This window comes from Piliocolobus tephrosceles, chromosome 8, assembly GCF_002776525.5.
Source record: "Piliocolobus tephrosceles isolate RC106 chromosome 8, ASM277652v3, whole genome shotgun sequence".
NCBI lineage: Eukaryota > Metazoa > Chordata > Mammalia > Primates > Cercopithecidae > Piliocolobus > Piliocolobus tephrosceles.
The window spans coordinates 10,447,846-10,456,382 of record NC_045441.1 but is presented as its reverse complement, the minus strand read 5'-3'; the positions used below and the strand labels follow the sequence as shown (position 1 = coordinate 10,456,382).

The 8,537-nt window shown below is 41.0% G+C and overlaps 1 long non-coding RNA gene across 2 annotated transcripts; it reads left to right on the top strand.

The window, feature by feature from the left end:
* Nucleotides 1-4,050: 4,050 nt before the first annotated feature.
* Nucleotides 4,051-7,745, top strand: LOC111527927. 2 transcript variants are annotated; one of them, XR_003309872.1, is made up of 2 exons: nucleotides 4,051-4,203; nucleotides 6,424-7,745. It is a non-coding gene; the product is annotated as an uncharacterized LOC111527927 (long non-coding RNA). The 2 variants fall into 2 exon arrangements; XR_002726815.1 differs by having other exon boundaries at nucleotides 5,567-7,745.
* The last annotated feature ends 792 nt before the right edge of the window (nucleotides 7,746-8,537 follow it).

Here is an 8,537-nt window from a genome sequence, read left to right as displayed (position 1 = left end):
GCCTGGTTGATCTGCACCTTCCTGGGCACCGGCTGCATTTTCACGCGCGTGGGAAAAGCTGGTGATAAAGAACCCGGAAGTGCGCCATCCTGCCTCTGTTCGTCCAAACACTAGCCAGAGTAATTAGGCAAGAAAAATAAATAAAGCCATCCAGTTTGGAAAAAGAGAAATGAAACCATTTCTATTCTCAGATGACACGATCTTGTACATACAAAATCTTAAAGAATATACACACACACTATTAGAACTAATAAACAAGTTCAGCAAAGTTTCAGGATATAAGGTTGGCATACAAAAATCAGTTTTACTTCTATAGACTAGCAATAAACAATCTGAAAATGTTTCATTTTATTTTGTTTATTTATTTTTTTGGAGACAGGGTCTCACTCTGTTGCCCAGGCTGGAGTGCAGTGGTACAATCATAGCTCACTGCAGCCTCAAACTCCTGAGCTGAAGCAAACCTCGAACCTCATCCTCCCAAGTAGCTGGGACTACAGGCACTTGCCACTGCACCTAGCTAATTTTTAAATTTATAATGGAGAAGGGATCTCACTATATTGCCCAGGCTGGTCTGAAACTCCTGGCTTCAAGTGATCCTCCCATCTTAGCCTCCCAAACTGCTGGGATTACAGGTGTGAGCCACTGTGCCCACCTGAAAAAGTTTTAGCAAATCCATTTACAGTGGCATCAAAAAGAAGGAAATACTTAGGATTAAGTTTAACAAAAGTAGTACAAGACTTTTATGTGGGAACCTGTAAAACATTGTTGAAAGTAATTAAATAGAATACATAAATGGAAAGACATCTCATGTTCGTGGATTGAAAGAGTTAATATTGTTAAGATAGCAATGCTCCCCAAATTGATCAATCCCTATCAAAATTCTAGCTGGTTTTTTTGATAGAAATTGACAAACCAATGCTAAGATTCTTATGGAAATACAAGGAACTGGGACTAGCCACAACAATTTTGACAAAGAAAAGCAAATTTGGAGGACGTATACTTCCTAATTTCAAAACTGCTAAGATACCATACTCAAGATAGTGTCATGCTGGTATACGAACAGACATGTACGTCAATAGAACCGAATTGGGAGTCCAGCTATAAACACACTTACGATCAGCTGATATTCAACAAGGGTGTCAAGACTATTCAATGGAGAAAGAATAGTCTCTTCAAACAAAAGACTGGGGCAACTGGATATCCACTTGCAAACGGATGAAGTTGGATCCCATAGTAGTTTCCTCACTGCCATGACAAATTTCTCTAAACCTCATGGCTTAAGAGCAAAGAAATGTATTGTCACACAGTTCTGAATGCTGGAAGTCCAAAATTAGGGTGTCATGACAGGGCCATGCTCTCTCTGAAGGTTCTTGGGGAGGATCCTTCCTTGTCTCCTCCTAGCTTCTGGCTTGGAGATACTTTGCAATCCTTGGTTTGCAGACACTTCGCTCTTATCTCTGCCTCCATAGTCACATGGCATTCTTCCTGTGTATCTCTATGTCCCTGTACATGGTGTTCTTATAAGGACACCAGTTGTTGGATATAGGTGCAATGCTATCTTGTTTACATCTGCAAAGACCCTATTTCCAAGCAAGGTAATGTTTACAGGTGTTGGGAGTTGGAACTCGAATATATCTTTTGATGGAGGCACAATTCCACCCACAGCAGCCTCCTACTTCCCACCATGTAAAAACCACCGCAGAATAGATTATAGACCTACATGTAACAGCTTCAACTACAAAACCCTTAGAAGAAACCATAGGTGTAAATTTTTATGACCTTGGATTAAGCAGTGGTTTATTTGATGTGACACCCAAAGTGTCAGAAAGAAAAGAAAACTTAGATAAATTGGAGTTTCTCAAAAATAAAACCTTTGTGCTCTAAAGGTACTGTCAAAGAGTAAAATGAGAACCCTCAGAATGAGAGAATGGAAGAAAATATTTACAAATCGTATACCTGATAAGGGACTTTTTATCAAGAATATGCAAATAACTCTTACAACTCAACAGTAAAAATGCAAACATATCAATTAAAACTTCAGTCCACAAGTTGCCTAATCCAGGGTCACCAAGATTTATATCAATGTTTTCATCTAAGGGTTTTATAGTTTTAGCTCACACATTTAGGTGTATAATCTATTTTGAGTTCACTTTTTTATATGGTGGGAGGTAGAGATCTGTTGTGGGCAAAGGATTTTAACAGACGTTTCTTCAAAGGTATATAATGGCCAATAAGCCATGAAAAGATGCTCAGTATTCTTAGTCATTAGGAAAATGCAAACCAAAACAGTAACCTACCACTTCATGTTCACTAATTTGCCTAAAATTTTAAAAGGCAATAACAAGTGTTGATGAGAATATAGAGAAGTTGAGGTCCTCATACATTGATGGTGGAATTGTAAAATGGTGCAGCCACTTTGGAAAATAGTTTGGCAGTGTTTCAAAAAGCTAAACAGAGAGTTACCAAACCGCCCTGCCACTCCACTCTAAGATACGTATCCATGAAAAGCAAAAACATGTGTGAACACAAAAACTTGTACAAAAATGTACATAGTAGCATTATTCATAATAGTCAAAAAGTAGAAAGAGCCCGAACGTTGATCAACTGAGGAATGGATAAACAAAATCTGGTTTATCTATATGGTAGAATATTATGCAGCCATAAAAATGAATAAAGCTTTACTTATTCATTTTTAACATGGGTGAATCTTTAAAATATGCTAAATGAAAGAAGCCAGACACAAAAGACCACATATTGTATGATTCCATTTATATACCATGTCTAGAATAGGCAAGTACCCCCCAGCCCCTGGCGACCACTAATCTACAGTCTGTCTGTATGAGTTTCCTTGAATGTTTGGTAGAATTCATCACTTAAGCAACCTGAGGTTGGAGTTTTCTTTGTGGGAATGTTTCTAATTATGAATTCAATTTCTTTAGCAGATATAAAAGTATATCAAATTTTTATTTTTTCTTATGACAATTTTAATGCGTTGTGTTTTTCAATGAATTTATCCATTTTATCTAAATTTTTAAATTATTGGCGTAAAGCTGTTGGCAATATCCTTTTACCGTATCATTAAAGTCTTGGGGATCTGTAGTGATGTCTCCTGGCATGGCTAATTTGTGTTTTCTCCTTTCTTTTTCTTGATCCAGCCTGCTAAGTATTTATCAGTTTTATTAATCTTAATCAATGTGTGGCTTTTAAATTTTCTCTGTACATTTGCTTTTGATTTTATTCATTTCTGCCATTATCTTTATTATTTCCTTTAGTTTTCCTTCTCCTTTTCCTAAATATGCTGTTTTTCCTTTAATGTCTTGAGATTAAAGCATAGACCATTCATTTTCTACCTTCTTTTCTAATGTAGTCAGAGTTTTAAATTTTCTTCTAAGAGCTGTGCTAACTGCATCCCACAAATTTTGTATGCTATGTTTTTATTTCCATGAATTTATAATTTCTGTTATGATTTCTTCTTTGACATATTGAATTATCTAGAAGAATGTGAATTATTTCCAAGGGTTTGGGGTATTTTTTTTTTTTTTTTTTTTTTTGGTTATTAGTTTCTAGTTTAGTTTCAATGTAGTCAGAAAACATATTTTATTATTTTAATCATTTGAAATTTGTTGAGATTTATTTATGGCTAGGCATATGGTCTATTGTGGAAAATGTTCCATGTACACTTTAAAAGAGCACATATTATGCAGTTGGTAGGCGTGTGTTCTATATATTGTCCATTGGGTGAAGCTGGATAACTGTATGCTTCAAATTTTCTATAGTGATCTTTTATTCAAAATTGCTACTTGTAAACAGCACATAGTTGAGATTTTGAAAATCCAATCTGACCCTCATCCTTTTGGGCTGTTAATAGCCCTAGCTCACCACATTCTCCCTTCTGGTTCTTCTACAGCCCACCCACACCTTTAAAAATAGTCTCCTTGAAATTAAATCTTCCTCAAATTATCCTAAATTAAGTGTACCATGTGTTTCAAATTGCAGCCTCAACTGGCTCACTGCCTTCTTTATCCCAGCCTCCATTGCAGTGAGGTTGGGGGCCATATGACTACTGCTGACCAATGGACTGTGGACAGAAACGACGGCATCACTCCCATGGAGCCTCCACCCTCTGTCTTCCGTTGTGACAATCTCAGAGGCTACGTTCTTTCCGTGGCTGGGCTACAAGGTGGTGAAAGGCTGCCCAACCTGGTAAGTACTTACTTTGTGTGAGTAAGAAGGAAACATTGCAAGGATTGGAGCACTGAGATTCCCGGGTGAATCTGGTATTTCTGAACAGCCAATTTTGCCTTGACTTGGGATCAAATCATATGTCTACTTTGGTACCATAAGTATAGCTGTTGATGGATGTCTGCCCTGTTTTGCCTTTTTACTCCCTTCCTTCCTTCCTTGGTTCTTTCATTCATTCTTCTTTCTCTCATTCTTTTCTCTATATTTCTTTGCTTTCTCTCTCTTCCTCTATTTCTTTCTCTATTTTTCTTTCTTTCTCAGTTTAGTTCTCCTGTGTTCCTGTTGATTCCAAGTCCTACAATTTTCTTCCAGTGAATTCCTTTTCCGCTTTATCCAGACAGCCAGAGCGGGTTTCTATTGCTGGCAGCTAAGAAACCCAAATGGTATACTATTTTCCGCTTAACATTATATCATAGACGTATTTCTATGCTATTAAATATTATTCAAAATATTATTTTAATGGCTGCACTATATTTCATATTTATGTACCATAATTTATTTAACCATGCCCATGTGTTTTAGTAAATTATAAACTTCTATTAAATACTTACAGTGAATATTATCACATTTACATTTTTGGCTTCAATCCTGGACAGCACCTTAGGACATCTTCAGAGTGAAATTACCAGCTGAATAGTGTGAACATTTCAAAATCTCTTGTGGCATGAAGTTAATTTTTTTCCTAGAAATTTTATACCAACTTGTATTTTCACATGTGACATGAATAGGAATACTCAGTTTTACTCCACTCAATGAGATTGAGTGCTATAATTACATTTAAACATTCTTTGATAAGCTCTAGGAAAAAATCTCATTGATATTTTAATGGGCATTTCTTTGATGACCAAGGAAGCTGAATATTTTTAAATATTTCATTACATATTTTTATTTCAGCTTCTGAGCATTTCTCATTCACTATTTTTCTATTGGAATGTTCATTCTTATTGATTTGTAATTACTTTTTACATATTAGAGGTATTAATCTTTTGTCATATTTCTTGCAACCATTTTATTCTTGTTTGCAGTTTCCCAACAAAACAAACTAAATAATTTTTAAAACAGAGATTTAAATTTTATGTATTAAATTCTACCTTAACCTTTGTAATTTTTTCTACTGCTTTAGGTTTAAAATGTCTTCATGTACCCACAAGATCAAACATTTGTTTGCTTTTTAATGATTTCCCTTTCTTACATTTAATTCTTTAAATCCTCTGGAATTTATATGAATGTATGGTGTGAAGGAAAGAGCTAATTTTATTTCCTTCCAAATAGCTAACCAAATGTCCCGGCATCATTTATTGAATAATCCGTTTCTTCCCTACAGGTTTGCAATGCCACCTCAGTAAGCCGAGACGTGGTAATCGCCATGGCAACGGGGCTGCCTTAAAAGCATTGTGCACACACAGTGAAAGACTGGTGCCTGGCAGAGTTCAGTCTGGTCTCACTGCACATCTTCCCTAATTAAGATGCACCTTTTGGTTTTGTCTTTTTGGGGGAAAAAAAAAAACCAAAATGCTCCCTTTATAGCCACGAAGCAGAAGAAAAATTAAGGCCAAGATCCTTTCATGCCCAATATGGACCTGCTTGGCGGTTGGAGCATGGGGGATCATGGGCAGCAAGTGAGAAAGTGCACAGTGATTTGCCGCTGTTACATCCTGAGAAACTGGAGGGATGTCATCAAAGTCCTTGAATAGCTGGAGAGTGGGTGTGGGATGGTTATGTTTGAAAATGCAGCTCTGATATAAAACAAAGCAAAGACTGCACTGTTTGCCCAGCAAGAGCCTAGCTGGAGACCCTAAGCCTAAGATAGAAGCTTCTGCCATCAACAGGCCACAAAACCCATACTTCCTGCTCTATGAGGCTTCTGAACTTGGTTCCCTGGAATCCTCCCTCCTTATCAGGTATCTGCGTCTAGGCCTAGGGGAGACCATACCGAGGTCTGTCCTTGTCTGCCTACAAGGACAAGGCATTCTACTGCTGTAGACCACTTGTTTATGTGCCTCTAAAATTTGTTTGTTAAAGCCTGAATCCCCAGTGTGATGATATTTGGAGGTGGGACCTTTGAAAGGTGATTAGGTTTAGATGAGCTCATGAAGGTGGGGCCCTCATAAGGGTATTAATGTCCTTATGCGAAGAGACACAACAGAGCTTGCTTCCTCTCTCTCTGCCTACCATGTGAAGACACAGCAAGAGGGCAGCCGTCTGCAAACCAGAAAGAGAGCCCTCACCAGGAACTGGATCTGCTGGCACCTTGATCTTGGACTTCCCAGTCTTTAGAGCTTTGAGAAATGTCACCCTCAGGTCAATGGGATATTTGTTACAGCACCAGGTACTGTCTGAGAACTCCACCTTTAGAGAGGCCCCTGGGAGCCTGTGTACTGTGTCCCTGAGGAGACAATGAAGGTGCTTGACACCCAGTTTGAATACTGGGTCACGGCAAAGCTGACTGCTGCTGAAGGAGAGATGCCTTCTTATGGCAAGCCATAAGAAGCAGCAGAAGTCATGAGCAGGCTGAAGCTATGAGGCCGAGACAAAATGACACATTGCCACAAAAACAGGGACAAACAGGCAACAGGCAGAGCCCATGGGAATCAGTAATCTCCTGCTGCCACTGAGGCCTTGGGACTAACTCAGATCCAGTACTGCTTTCTTGGGGCCTATTCTGACTCCAGTCCCTGTCCTTGGGGTCCCCTGAGATCCCTGTAGCCTTGTAATAAGCCCACATTATCATATTTCCCCTGCTGGCTCCACCCTAGAGCATTTCCAACAATTTCCAGTGCTTTTCCCCTTCTCACACCACTGGGCCTTTGCACGTGCTAGTGCCTCCCCAACTTGCCCTGCCTTCTCCTTCACCCAGACAACTCCTACTAAATCTCTCAGACTCCTCAGCTGTGTCCCTTCCTAGGGGAGGACTCTCCTCCCTCCAGTGAGCCCGGCGGTCCTCCCTGGGATCCCCTGCTCCTTGTCTTCCCTGCTGTCCTCACTGCCGTCCTTGTTCTCTACTCAGAAGGAGGCAGAGGCTGGCCTGCCCCCACTCTCCTGTAGACTGACCAGATGAATTGACCTGGGCAGGGCAGGTGTGTTTGACCAATTATCTGGGCACCCCATGGCTCAGTCAAGTTGACACATGAAGTTAACTGCCATAGGGCCCCTTCATTGTATTTGTCTATGAATAAAAAGCAGCATCAACTCCAGGTATCTGAGGGTTGTGGAGGCAGGTTCCGTGATCCCTTTTTACAGATGAGGATGCGGAGGTCCAGTTGTCACTCACCCAGATCACACTCTTATCTGCTGATGGCAGGAGTGTTTGATGGGATGTGTGAGCCCAGCCATCTCCCTCGGGACACATCGGCTCATTAAATTTACCAGCCTTTGCCTGAAAAAGTATTTAATTTGCCTTTTACAATGCACCGATTGCAAGTTAATTTTGAAAGTTATAGGTGGCATTAGAATTTATTAATAACATTGGAAATAAATCTCCCCAGAATTCAATTAATTGAAAACCTCATGAAATTCTTTTTTTACAATCCATAAAGCCGGTCTGGGAGAGAAGTGTTCCAGGAACCTCGGGAGTGGTTGGAACTGCAGGCGTGGACGGTTAGAGTGGGGAGGGGGCTTCTGTTCTCATGTAGGCCTGTCTTGGCTCCTGCCTGCCCCTGCCTATAACTTCCAACATGGCCTCTTAAGGTTAGGGAAGAAGCCACGCCTCCACCGTTAATGTCCTACCATGTACCAGTGTCAAGGAAGAAGCCACGCCCCCATCGTGAATGTCCTGTCATGTGCCAGTGATTCATTTGCAGTGATTCATCTGCTCTGCACCTGGCCTGAGCTGGGGATGCAGACGTGACCTGGCCCACAGGACACTCACAGGTGACTGGAAGAGACAGAGCTGGGAGGGTGTGCTTTGGATTTAGGGAGGTGAGGAGTGAAGCTGGGGGACCCCAATGGCACCTTGACCACCCTTGGCTGAGCCCAAAGCCAGAGTCGGGCTGTTTCTGCCACTCCGGTAGGAGAGTTGCCCCTTGTGGGTCTGCAGGACATGCTGGGAATAGGCTAAGAAGAGCGTGTCTTCGTGCGAACCTCTGAGGTTCAGCCCAGCCCGGGCCACCTCCACACTGTGGCCATCATGTCAAGCCCTTGCCAGAGTTACCGTCTGATTTGGGGGGTCCTGACTTTCTTCTCTGGCTGGTGGCAATGGCGGCGGGGCAGGCAGGGGTGCCTGGCTGGGGACTAAGAAGTTGCTTTCAGGCCCAGATTCTGCGTCCCAAAGCAGGCCTGCCTGCTGGCGAGACCCT